Source organism: Equus caballus, chromosome 10 (assembly GCF_041296265.1).
Source record: "Equus caballus isolate H_3958 breed thoroughbred chromosome 10, TB-T2T, whole genome shotgun sequence".
Lineage (NCBI taxonomy): Eukaryota > Metazoa > Chordata > Mammalia > Perissodactyla > Equidae > Equus > Equus caballus.
The window spans coordinates 7,731,012-7,743,701 of NC_091693.1; the positions used below are offsets into that span (position 1 = coordinate 7,731,012).

General features: G+C 41.4%; 1 protein-coding gene across 5 annotated transcripts in view; it reads left to right on the forward strand.

Moving 5' to 3' along the window:
* The window catches only part of LOC100629880 (zinc finger protein 14 homolog), a 101,303-nt gene that overhangs the window by 32,580 nt on the left and 56,033 nt on the right, over positions 1-12,690 (forward strand). Inside the window, exon 1 of one of the 5 annotated variants that reach the window (XM_005596204.4) lies at positions 10,605-10,740. The exons of 1 other annotated variant lie outside the window; for it this stretch is intronic. The gene's annotated coding sequence lies outside the window, so the exon portion shown is untranslated. Of the gene's footprint in view, positions 1-10,604; positions 11,403-12,690 lie in introns of those variants that run through there. 3 more of the 5 variants (XM_023651335.2, XM_023651343.2, XM_023651342.2) reach the window with 3 other exon arrangements.

Below are 12,690 nucleotides of genomic sequence, written 5' to 3' on the forward strand. Positions count from 1 at the left end.
GCATGTGAACTTAACCACTATGCCACCAGGCTGGCCCCGTTTTATTTCTAATTTTAATGGAAATACATATTGGTTATAGTCAATATGTTCTACCTTTTGTTAATTTGAGTAGATAAGAAATTCATTCATAGAATATTGAGTTTGCTCATAGAGAATCTTAGAGTGCTGGGGAACAAAGATAAAGAACCAGGAACTATGCTCAAAATGATGACCCAGAACTTGTGTGGTGAGGTCACTGCTGCTGCTGGACACAGAATCCCCAGCTTACCCTACTGACAGATGGGCGCTGGACTCTGGATGTTCCTGCTACTGCTACATGTGTACCTGGGGTTACCTATCACCTAGATGGAATCTCCACAGACCTTGGTCCTTTGTATCATCATCACCTTGCTGTTCTGAGATGGGTGTGTTTGAGTGCCGAAGCCTGGGTTCCATTCCTATGTGGCTGGGGAGGCTGAGATACATTTTCAATTTAGTGAGAATCAGCCTCTGCTTCTTTTTTTTTTTTTTTTTTTTTTTGAGGAAGATTAGCCCTGAGCTAACTACTGCCAGTCCTCCTCTTTTTGCTGAGGAAGCCTGGCCCTGAGCTAACATCATGCCCATCTTCCTCTACTTTATATGTGGGATGCCTGCTACAGCATGGCATGCCAAGCAGTGCCATGTCCACACCCAGGATCCGAACCAGCGAACCCCAGGCCACCAAGAAGCAGAACATGCAAACTTAACCGCTGCGCCACCGGGCCAGCGCCTCTGCTTCTTAAAGATGGGTGTTTCTCATCATAGGAAGAGTACACAAATATTGGGCAGCCAAACAAATGAACAGTGTTCACAAGATGGCATTCCATCAATATATATAATTCTTCTCATAACTGAAAATGAAAACCTCACCTAAAATAATATATCCATTCCTCACTCAACCATTTCAACCATTTCACTCTCTTGACTTTCACTGTTGATGTGAAAAGTTGGCTGTCAGTCTAATGACTACTTTGAAGGGAATGTGTCCTTTTTTCTTTTGCTGCTTTAAGATTTTCTCATTGTCTTCGATTTTATGCAGTTTCTCCATGATGGGTCTAGGTTGGGGGACTTGAGTCAATGATTTAGAGATTTTCATCATCTTTGGAAATTATTCATTTATTGGTTTTTCTAACGTTGAAGTTTAATTGCAACTCCAACTCAAGTTATGTTGGACCTCCTCACCTTCTCACTCTATCTTACTTATCTTATTCATATCTTTCAAGCTCTCTTTTATATATTTCCTCATTTTGTCTATCTGTGATAGATTTTGGGTAATTTTTTTGATCTTTCAGGTAAGTAGTTCTCTTTTCTGCTTTGTCCAATTTTGTGCCCAACATGTGCACTAAGTATCTAATTTTGGTTATTGTACTTTTCACATATATAAGTTTTATTTGGTTCTTTTTCAAATCTCTGTAATTTTTATAATTCCCTACACAGTTTGTTTTTTTTTTTTTGAGGAAGATTAGCCCTGAGCTAACATCTGCCACCCATCCTCCTCTTTTTCCTGAAGAAGACTGGCCCCAAGCTAACATCCGTGCCCATCTTCCTGTATTTTATATGTGGGATGCCTACCACAGCATGGTTTGCCAAGCAGTGCCATGTCCAAACCTGGGATCTGAACCAGTGAACCCCCGGCCACCGAAGTGGAACATGTGCACTTAACTGCTGCACCACTGGGCCAGCCCCCCTACACATATTTTAAGGAAATAAAATCAAGCTTTAAATATAAGTAAATTCTCTGGTGACTTATGTCTATGATTCAAATGAAGGCCTATTGTTGCTGTCTTGTGTTTTTGCTGGTTCTCTCTGATTGTAATTTGTTTCATTATCGGCTTCAGCTTAGTTCCTTTTATCACATGCTTCTGATAGCCCTTGAAAACAATTATTTATTAAGATTCTCTGAGATCAAGAAACAATTGATATAACTTCTGTCAGGCTAATGGGGGCACCTGTGGAAACTACCTTAAACCATGTTCAGGGCTTAAATTCTTCTTTTTGCTTGAGGAAGATTGCCATTGAGCTAACGTCTGTGCCAGTCTTCTTCTATTTTGTATGTGGGATGCTGCCACAACATGGCTTGATAGGCAATGTGTAGGACCATGCCCTGGATCCAAACTTGTGAACCCCAGGCCGCTGAAGCAGAGCGCACGAACTTAACCACTATGCCATGTGCCAGCCCCCAGCTTTTCACTTATGAATACACTTGGGTAAGTGTAAAGATTTGACCTTCAGTGGAAACATTTACCACATTATAATATTTGTATGGCTTCATTCTTCCATACTCTGCATTTATTTATTAGGTTTATTCCCTGTGAAGCCTTTCGGAGCATTACAATGCATTGATTGAAAGCCAAACACCTCTAGACATTCATCACATTAATATGGCTTTTCTCCCATCTTCAGTGGATAAGATCTAAGCTGTGTCTAAATTTCTTATCATGCATAAGCATGTATTAGGTTTCAGACTGATGTGGACACTCTCATATCTAACATGACATTGACAAAAATATTTCCAACATGTAGAATGCGCATGTCTTTTAATTTCCAATTGTAGTGTTGTTATATCCCTTGGCTATCTCCTCTATAGCCTCTTCTGGGTGACTACTTCACATTTTGTGGGAATTGCCCCACGAGGTAGAAGCCATGACTAAACAGCTTTTCTTCACCTGTATCTATGGGAAGCTTGATTTACATGTATGATCCTTTGTTTAGAACTTTCTGGCTTACTGATTTTTTTTTAACTTGAAAAAATATGTACTACACTCCCACAGAGTACATATCTTAGAATCCTGTGCCTCATTAATCCTAGAGAGTTCCACTTTCCAAATAAAGTGAAACAAACAACAAGATGTGGTGAAGAGAGAAGTGTGTTTAATTAACCACATAGCTGTACAAAACTTTACTGAACATTATAAGGTATGTACATAATTGTCCTTTAATTTTGTGTCGGTTGGTAAAAAAAGAATTAATATTAGACTAATATACACAAGCTCAGTGTTTCCAAAGTAATAACAAAACAAACACCTTTGCACACAGGGATAGATCTTTCATAAACATTATGTGTTTGAGAACGAATGCTAACCAATGGGAGATAAATGACAAAGGGCTGCTCTCAGTCCTCTTCCCTCATGTCGATTACAACATTTTAAAAAATTTCTCTCTTCTCTTCTTTCAATGCCCAGTTCAGAATTTCTGAATTTGTATAGACTGTGCCAAGGAGAAACCAAAATTATTATCCTAGAACAGTAACAGGAGAAAAATGGAATATATTTAGCGGTAGCACATTGCTGAAATTCCCCTACATGTCATCCCTGTAGAGTTTCTTTTGAGTGTCTTTGGGGTTTTGTGTCCCACCAAGGTACAATGCATAAGCACATCTTCAAAGCTATCATTTTAGCAAAGGAGGCATCCCACATAGAATAAAATACAAAGGATAGACAGAATGTGTGCAGAAATATTCTAAGAAAACAAAACAAACAAAAACCAATTAATTTTAAGACTTGCTTTAGGGCTTACTAAGCCAAATTTTTTTCAATGTATTTTTCAAGCAAAATATATCAATAATTAAATTATAACAGAAGACAGAAACTGCAACCCCAGCAAACTCCATTATTTTCCTAAATTTGGCTTTCTCAGTCTTGGTTGGGTACCTGCACCTCTTGGGTCTCTGGTAAAATGACAGAATTACAGAGTTGTTTTCACAGGATATGTCCTTCTAGCTAATAGCAAGTTATCTGTTCCTAATGAAAATTAGAGCTAGGAATTGAGGGTAATAACCCAATTAATAATACTCAACTACTGGTCTTCTGGTTAAGAGAGACACAGATCCCCATAGTAACCTAAAAATTAAGCCTAAGAGCAGTGATTCTCAACTTGAGCAACGCCCCCTCTCCTCCTCACGCCACCCCTCAGGAGACATTTGGCAATGGCCTGAGACATTTTTGGTTGTTACATTGGGGTGGAGGAAGTGGTGCTATTGAAATCTCATGGGAAGAGGCCAGGAATGCTGATAAATATCCTACAATACACAGAAAAGCACCCCCACAACAAAGAATTATCTGACCCAGAATGTCAATAGTGCCATAGTTGAGAAACTCCAGCCTGGAGAGTTATTCAACAGCATCATAAGGTGTCAGGGAGGGGCATGGGAATTTTGGTCACAGACCTCCTCTACAAGATAAGAGATGTGGTTTGTTTTTCTAAGTATTAAAATCTAAAGGAAGCAGAGTGGTAACAATTATTTGTGATTGAACACGAACAACGGCCAGTTGTTACCCATCTCCAGCGACTATCCAAGGAGTGAAGGATGCCTTAAATAGCTGTAAATAGACACTATGTATGTTAGCTCGGAAGTCAATTGCTGAAATCTCCCACCACCACCCCCCTGAAATCCCTAGTCCCAAACTGAAGAGCTTTCTGTCTATCTCCGTCTGTGGTATCTCACCACCCAGGCCTAATTATGCATATGTAGAACTGTACTCTGCACTTAGATTCCTGAGGAGTTTGAGATTATGTGTTTGTTTATGAATCAATTGGTCTAGAATGGTATTTAGGCTGAGAAAGCAGTTGTATCACACAAAAAATAGCTGGTCCTTGTAGGAGCAGAGGCATCAAGTCAAGTCATTTTTCTTTTTCTTCATATTGGCCTAGCTCCATTAGAGGAGAAATATAGGCAAGAAAGGAGCTGGTTTCCTGAGCATGGAAATGGGAAGACTCTCTAACAAGAGAGTTGGACTCATCGTCTATGCTCACAAAAGAACACAAATCTATTCTCTACTTATAAGAAGGATAAACCAAAAATTCTGTCTGTAGCCCAAGTTTGTCTAAAATGCCAGGAAGCTCACCCTCCCTAAGCCTTAATTATGCTTTGGCAAACTCCTCTTTGGCCCCTTTCCAGCCCATAGGCTAGAGAAAGAATGCACTGCAGACATATCTTTTTGGAAAATGAAACTTTGCAGTTGGTTGCTGTATTTGAGAAATGAACTGCAGGCCAGGATAGGATTCAGAACCCCAAAAAACTCAAGCAGGTGATGGAGTCACATTTTCTTTCCAGGGACTATGAACAATCTCAAATATCTAACTCATGACTTTTCCTTATATTACAAAGAGTGAGACTACTTCCTCTCAAGGGAAAATGTATGTAGGTATGAAATAAACATAGCTCCATCTAGTAGAAAAGAATATTATGCACCCATTAAAATATTTATTAAGCATATGCAATAAATTAAATGTTCACAATATAATTTTAAGTGTGTTGTTCATAATACATAAGAAAAAGTGAAGTGACATTTAAATACCGATTACTTGAATAGATTTTGTAATGCATATCAAATAATACATATCAAATAAAGAAATTATTTTTTTCCCTTTATTTTGGACATCTAGGAAGTAACTTTTTCCTTGAGAACATACTAAAGGTCATACTGGTCTAGGTGATTTTCACAATCTAATTTAATCTGGAAATAATATATACTTATATATATATTCTGCAGACAAGTCTGTACATAGTATATGTTGTCTAGATTAATAGTTTACATATGGAACCCCCAAATTTAACTACTTCCCTGATCATGTACTACTTCCAGTATTATAAACAATACTCGGTAAACAAGTATATTTTTGTGCATTTGTCTCATTATTTTCTTAAGATAACTTCTACAAGTTCAGTCAGTAGTTTTTGATACATATTACTAAAAAGCCCTCAGGAGAATGACTGTTTTCCACTTCTATGACTACCCTTGGTGTTCTTCACCTTTTAAAATTTTCTTTGCCTAATTTGAAAGAATTCATTTTAACTGACACTTCTTTTGAGATGTTTCTTCTTACTAACTTGATTAAATTTGTGTGTATTAGCTGTATTTTTTTATTAACTGCTTATTCATATCCTTTTCCATTACTAAGTTCAACTTTTGTATTGCTTTCTTTCATTGCATTAAATACATAATATATGAATACATTGTTGTAAAGATACAAATACATTTGCAATTTCTCTAAGGCTTTGTAGCCGCTAAGAGAATGCCTTAGCCTGAGAGTCCTGAGGAGCACTTCACACTCAAGCCTACCTGCTCATGGCAGCAGTGATGATGGAGAGTAAGTGTGATATTGTGATTTAGAATAAGAAATATATATTTGGCCTTCCTTCTGTTTCTGGCCCAGGGCTCCTAAAACCCTTGGAATTTCCTGTGATGAGAGCCATCAAGGTGTCTCTTGATTTGTTAACGATGTGACTTTTGAAACACCTAACGTTTCTGGTTGCTAGGAAAACCAACCATGTGATTAGAGGTTTGGAACTTTCAGTCCCAGTCCCCTTACCTCCAGGGAGGGGAGAGGGGCTGGAGGTTGGATCAGTCGCCAATGGCCAATGATTTAATCAGTTGTGCCCATGTAATGAAACCTCCATAAAAACCCAAAAGGATGGGGTTTGGAGAGCTTCTGGGTAGGTGAACATGTGGAGATTTGGGGAGAGTGGTGTACTTGGAGAGGGCAGGGAACCTCCATGCCCCTTCCCCATGCCTTGCCCAATGCATCTCTTCCGTCTGGCTGTTCCTGAGTTATATCCTTTTATAATAAACCAGTAATCCAGTAAGTAAAAGGTTCCTGTGAGCAATTCTTGCAAAATTAATCAAACCCAAGGAGAAGGTCATTGGAACCTCCAATCTATAGCCCCTTGGTGAGAAGCATAGGTTATAACCTGGACTTGCGACTGCCATCTGAAGTGGGGGAGGGGGCAGTCTTGTAGGCTTAGTCCCTAACCTGTGGGATCTAATGCTATCTCCAGGTAGATAAGTGTCAGAATTGAGTTGAATTGTAGGACACACAGGTGGTGTCTGAGAATTGCTTGGCGGTGTGGGGAAACTCCCTCCCTCACACACACACACACACACACATTAGAATTGAGTGCAGAACTCTTTAGTAAGCAAATATGAGGTTTGTTCCAGGCAATGTACACCTAAGGAGTGACCAATGCAGCAGCACCCTCCCTCCCTGGACAGGGACCCAGCAACCACATAGGCTTAAGCCAGCACCCTAGGGCTAATGCACTTGTGGATGCACACAAGCTACCAGTACTGCTTCCATAATTAAAACTCATTCACCCAGTCATTGCCCAACTTTGGAAAAGCTATTCCCTGGGCACCTTGTTTCCCCCAATGCGAGTGGCACCATGAGTGTCAAGGGTCTATAAAGAAGCAGAGAAGTTGGTCACTAGCAGACAAGGCAAACATCAAGCACTGAAGGAATCAGTGACTGATTTCAAAGAAAACTCAGTATTGCTGGGTAAATCTTGATACATTACCCCACCAATGGCTAGCCTTAATGCCATGAAGATGTATCCCTTCTAACGATGTCACTGTCTTACCTAACTGCAGGTGATAGCTGGCATGAGAGGAGACAACAGAAATGAAATTGAACTTAAAGGAAAACATCATACTGTACAAAATCCTCATCAAAACCAAATATCATAAATACATTTGAAGCAGAGTTCACAAGCCATGTAAAATCAAACTTATTAGCTGGCATTCTATAAAGAAGAGCTTTTCTATTTTACTCCATTTTCTCTTGTTTATGGATTTTTATTTAATGAGTTACAATCAGTTATAGAAAATATTGATAGCACAGGGAAAAGAATTATTTCAAGTACTTTTTAAAAACTCTGTATAGTTAAGGGGGATATACTCTAAAACAGGGACTGACAAACTTTTTCTGTGAAGGGCCAGACAGTAAACACAGTTGATCCTCATTTTTGTGTGGAGTCTGTATTTGCAAACTTGCCTACTTGCTAAAAGTCAATACTCAGCAATTTCGTGGTCATTCATGGACATGTGAAGAACAATGAAAAACGAGTCCCCCAACACATATGTTCTCAGCTGAAGTCAAACAAAGCGACCTTCTGCCTTCTTGTTTTAGCTCTTATACCGTAAACAAGTGTCCTTTTCAGTCAAGTTAGTACCACTTTTTTTCTCATTTTCTTGCTTTTTATTGGTGATTTTGTTGTTTAAAAAGGCCCCCAAGCATATGCTAAAGTGCTATCTAGTATTCCCAAGTGCAAGAAGGCTGTGATGTGCCTTACAGAGGAAATATATGTTAGATAAGCTTCATTCACAGGCATGAGTTATAGTGCTGTTGGCCATGAGTTCAATGTTAATGAATCAACAATATATAAAAAGTGTCCTTAAATAGAAACACATAAAACAAGGATATGTATTGATTGCTTGATGAAAATGTTGTGACCAGATGCTTGCAGGAAGCTAACCCTGTATTTACCCTACTAGCAATAGTTCCATAATTAGTCTTTGCAACAACTTTATAGAATATAACTACCATGAATAATGAGAATCAACTGTATTTTAGGCTCTGTAGGCCATTCTGTCTGCATAATCACTCAATTCTGCCCTTGTAGCTCAAATGCAGCCATAGACAATGATGAGGATTATTTTGGGCTGGTTACTTTTGAAAGCTGCAGACAGGAAGGAAACTCTGAAGGGTGGAATTTGCTTGCCGTTTGATGAGAGACATTTGCATTTGTGAAGGAAGTCTCCATCTGTGGGGGTGTCTCCCTCTCTGCACCAGGAGGAAGGGGGGATGACCTTATCTCTAGAAACTCTTACTGGGGAAGGCAAGGACTTAAGGCTGTATAAAAATCTTGCTCTTGTTTGCTGTACTTGTCTGGTAACCTCATGTAACTGAACCCCCTCACCACCAACATCCTCCTTTGTCTTTAGCTGAAGATGATATTTAAGGTGGTGGCTTCAGCAATTTACTTAATCTGATCTGATTCTTATTTAAACTTATAGGACCACCCAATAACCAGACTCCACCTGCACTGATACCATTTTAATGACTTTTTTTACATATTCTTTCCTTTGTCTTGTAAAGAGATAACTCACATACCTATGCCTTAAATTTAGCCCTACCCTTAGCCCATGTGGGCAGCTCTTACTGCCCATGGGTCCTGTCCCCATGCTATTCCATACTATTCTCTGAATAAAAGAGCACTACTTCCAGACCTTGAGAGTCCAAGAAATCTTTCTTTTGACTCCTTGACTCACCAAGCCCACATCAGACAATACATAAATGAGCATGGCTATGTTCCAATAAAGCTTTATTTATGGACACTGAAATTTGAAATGTATGATTTTCACACCTCAAAATATTATTCTTTTGATTTTTCTTAACCATTTAAAAATATAGACACCATTCTTTACCCACTAGCTATACAACAGGTGGCCCACCAGATTTGGCCTGCAAGCTTTAGTTTGCGAACCCCCGCTTTAGAAGATCTATAATCTAAAAATTTTATTTACCAGCTTTATTGTTAGTAATAATATTGGCATTGCAATTCTAAATACTTTTATGGTGATTCTAAGCTAATGTAAATATATAAATAATATTACTAAGAACCAGAATTTCTAGAAAAAAGATTGTTAAAGAAAAGCAGAAATATAAAAGGTAAGAATAAAACCCTTGTAACATTATATTCGAATTAGTAATGTCAGCATGAACTCACGCTTTGAATCTTAAACAAGTTTCTTGCCTTCCTTTAACAAAGATAAAAGAGTGCCTGATCTAGAACCCAAGATATTTGACTCCCTAATCCTGGGTTGTCTGCTCTGGTTATACTGCCTTTTTTTTTTTTATGCAAAGACGTTTTTTCTTAGTTTAGGGCTTCTTAAATCTTCCCAACAAAATCCTCTTAACACCAAGAAACAGGGAAAGTTCCCTCATGGGAATCTGGGGCAGAAGCAAATCAACTACTTCACAACAGGAATTTCCTTGGAAATCTTATTTTCAAAGTTATGCTTATTGACGTTCTTCTCCATAATAAAGCTGTGATTGAATGTAAAATAAATATATAATTTTCTAGAAAAATTCGGGTCTTTTTTTTAACCAAATCCTTCAATAAAGCTGATGCTGCTTGAAGATGCAACATTCCTTTACCTATTTCGGAACTGAGGTGAGTGAGGCTCTTGGTCACATCCAATCATCCAGATAGCCACCTCGTCACAGTCCCGCAGAAACACCAGAAGCGCACACACTCGCCACACAATCACGCCCGCCGTTCCTCAGACACACACTGAGTGACTCACACCCACGGTCTACAGGGAAGGCCCAAGGAAAACAAATCTGCCAGAACCGCGCTGCAAAATTTGAGTCAATTACAGACACGTTCACAGAAACGATCTCATGCACTCACAGTCACCCCATTATCTCAAAGGCCCCCTCAACATTCTCAGTCCTACACAGCCCGACACACAACTCCACTCGTAAAAGCTCCTTCACAAACCGCATCCTGGTCCCTGCAGTCCACCGTCTCAAACACAAACCAGACACACCCAACGAAAAAATCGCACCCAGAATCGCTTCAAAGACACACAGCGCCGTCCTTGGGCACAGCACTCCCGCCTTGGCCGACGGAGAGTCACATTTACCCACATCCCCCTTTAATGCTCCTGCCCCACCCCCTTCCAGGTCCCGCCGCCACTTTCTGGGGACAAAGGGCCAGGAAAGCGGCCCTCGCTTGGGCCGGACTGGACCTCCCGCTAACCGGCCGGACTGAAGTCCCGCCCCCTGGAGCTGGCCGCGCCTGCGCACTCCGTGCGTGCGGCCGGAGTTCCCAGCAACCCCCGCGCGCGGCCCGTTAGGGCCGGGAGACTGTGGACTCGACTGGGCAGTTGCGCCGTCGCTTCCGCTGGGCATCCCTGTGAGACCGGGTCGGCGCCCCAGGTGAGGAGTGCTGGCTCGGAGAGTTGGTTCCGGCCATCTCTTGGAAAAGTGTTGCGGCCCGGGGATGACGAGAAGGAAGGGAGGCGCTGCAGCACCGTAGAGCCTCGGGAGACCCGCACCTCAGGCCCGAGTGTGCGTGAGAAGGGCGGTGGTGTAACTCTGTGTGTGTGTGTGCGTGTGTGTGTGTGTGTCTGGGGGCGTGACGGGGCTGGGGCGTGGCATCGGGACTCTGCGCGCTTGTGAGGCCGGGACTAGTGGGTGATGGCGTGTTTGTGACTCAGTTGGGTGCAGAGCCTCTTGTGTGACGGAAGGTGGCCGTGGCCGTGAAGTGTGTGACTCTGACTCTTAGCGTCACGCGGCATCCTCTGCCCTCTAGCCACGCGGGCCCAGCCGCAGAGAAGGGGCCCCCGTCAGATGTCTGGGCGCCAGAGAAAAGACTCCCAGCAGAAAGGCTCAGCCCGCATCTTGGGATGCGAGTGTGGGAGCTGAGCGTGCCCCAGGCGGGCTCCTGGGAGTACTCCCGCCGCCCCGCATCCTCGGGCGCGCGGACGCGCGCGGCCTCGCTCACACCCTTACAGCGCTGAGGGTCCACCTGCAGGTTTCGGAACCACCCAGTTCCCTCCAGGAAGTGCTGTCAAATCCGACTCCAGAGCTGCACCTCCGTGAGACTGGCCTTTATCTAATGCTGGGAAGGGTCAACAGTACTCTCTCCCTCTTCCCTTACTCTGGGTGTGTGTGTGTGTGTGTGTGTGTGTGTGTGTGTGTGTGTGTGTGGTGGTGGTGGGGGGCATGGAGAGGTGTGGTCGGGGCGTGCCCTAATTAGCCAGGCTGGACTGGGCTCCAAGAAGGGCCTGTTGTCTTCAGATCCCCTAAGAGAAGGGCTCTGAGGAGGGAGAGAGAAGGAATGAGTTGCTATTGCCCACTTGAAAGTCAATATCAAGGCGCGTGGGTATTTCCTCTTGTTCTGTGAAATGCATTATTTTTGGGGACATGGGAACATTTGCTTCCTCCTCCTTAAATGACCTGTCCAGTGAGTGAATACCTACGCCTTCTCCCTAATGCCTATATGCACATATCCATTTGGCAGATACTTCCCATTACTTTTATGAGCTTTCTTTTTACAACTATGTGTAAAGTTCTTAGAACAGTGTCTGCTATTTCCTAAGTACTTAATAAGCATTAACTGTTTGTGGTGATTTTGGGAAATTGCCCATCCGCTTCCAGTAGAGCAAGAGAAATGAAAATACCAAGCTAGTTGCGATGGGCACTTCTTTTTTTTTATTGCGGTAACGTTGGTTTAGAACGTTATATAAATTTCAGGTATATATCATTATATTTTGATATTTGTGTAGATTACATCATGTTCACCACTCAAAGACTAATTACAATCCATCACCACACACATGTGATGGGCACTTCTTAGTTTAAAAAAAAAGACATGCTCAAATGGTATAGAACAGTTTTTTTTTAGTTTTTACTGAAGTAAGTGGTTTATAACGTTAGATAAATTTCAGTGTACATCCTTATATTTCAGCTTCTGTATAGACTATGTTGTGTTTACCACCAAAAGTTTGGTTGCCATCTCTCACCATACTTATGTGCCCCTTTACCCCTTTTGCCCTCCCTCCCCCTCCTTCCCCTCTGGTAACCACCAGTCTCTTCTCTGCATCTATGTGCTTGTTTGTTGTTTTGATCTTCTACATATGAGTGAAATCATGACTTATTTCGCTTAACATAATACTCTCAAGGTCCATCCATGTTGTCACAAATGGCGAGATTTCATCTTTTTTATGGCTGAATAGTATTCCATCATATATATGCACACCACATCTTCTTTATCCATTCATCTGTTGTTGGGCACTTAGGTTGTTTCCAAGTCTTGGCTGTTGTGAATAAAGTTGCAATGAACATAGCAGTGCATATATCTTTTCAAATTAGTGTTTTTGTGTT